Here is a 1,347-nt window from a genome sequence, read left to right as displayed (position 1 = left end):
CGCGCGCATGCGGTTGCAGATGCGGTTCTGAAATAAGCATTTTAAAATGTTTTCAAAATAAGTCTGGCACTTTGGAGAAAATCCAGGACTTGCTGGAGGGATTATGTATCCCCTCTGGTCTGGGAACGTCTCAGAGTCCCCCAGGACGAGCTGGAAGGTGTCGCTGGGGAGAGCGGGGTCTCCTGGTCTAGGTCATGTCCTGTCTTCGGCTTCGTACTGCTTTATGACTTCCCACGCTCTCCTGTACTTCTGAGTGTTTCGTCTCACTGCTTGCTGTCTTCTTTCTGGCAAAAAGCCACGGGCTGAGCAGAATCAATGCTCCTGTGTTATCCTTGTTGTGTTTGGGGTCTTCTTCTTCTTCTTCTACAACATTTTTATGGTGGCTGGAAAATAGCTTAATGGAGCTTTACCACCACCTGCTGGCAAAAGTGTGTAGTGTCAATTTTCAGACTCTGGAACCGCCCAGAACCCAGCCCAATACAGTGTAATGGAACCATACCTGAACCATACCGAGTAGAGTTGGGCCAAGTCAAACTGTGCTGTAATGGCAGTAGTGGAAAAGGAGCAATGATGGAAATCAAAAATCATGAAGTGTTGTTTTGTTGTTGCCGCTGTTTACAATGTAGATGTGTGAAGATCTGTGGCTCTGGGATCAATTTGATGTTTAAACAAGTCGAAAACCCAGAAAACGTTGAAGTATTTTTTTTAAGTATCAAACAAATCATGTCTAGTTAAGATAAATGAGGTCCGAAAAATGTTTCTTGTATCTCACTGGACCGTGACTGTCGCAACAAAATCGTGGACTTTTTAAAATACCCCGGTACTTCCTGTTTGAGCTCAGTAGTTGGAATTGCAGTGCTCTTTCAGAACTCGTTGATATTCAAGAAAAGTATGGAAGGATTTGGTGGCCGATAAAATAGGCTGGAAGACTAAAATGTTCAAAATGAGATTAATAACTATCAACAAACAAATCTTTACAGTTACATACAAACATCTTCTAAGAATCAGTTTTGTTCGATTCCAATAAAATTAGCATAAGTTTTCATGTTTTTGTGTCACTAGCTGCGTCTCCATTGACCATGAAAATGCACAAATTAGAATTTCAAAAATAAAATTTGCTCAATGGAAACACGTCAGTTTCGAAAAAAATTACATTTTTCGACAAAATGTTTTTGCGCTAGGATGAGGTGGTTTTTCAGCCGTATCGAAATTGGTGTTTTTCGCAAAACTACAATGGAAACACTTTTTTCACATCACAGGAGTCACGTGATCAACAACCGGCTGTTTCTACTGGTGAAAAAGAAGAAGGTAACAGGAAGTAGAAGTAGTAGTAATATCACAGAAGTA

Source organism: Austrofundulus limnaeus, unplaced genomic scaffold (genome assembly GCF_001266775.1).
Source record: "Austrofundulus limnaeus strain Quisiro unplaced genomic scaffold, Austrofundulus_limnaeus-1.0 Scaffold89, whole genome shotgun sequence".
Lineage (NCBI taxonomy): Eukaryota > Metazoa > Chordata > Actinopteri > Cyprinodontiformes > Rivulidae > Austrofundulus > Austrofundulus limnaeus.
This window is presented reverse-complemented; position numbering follows the sequence as displayed.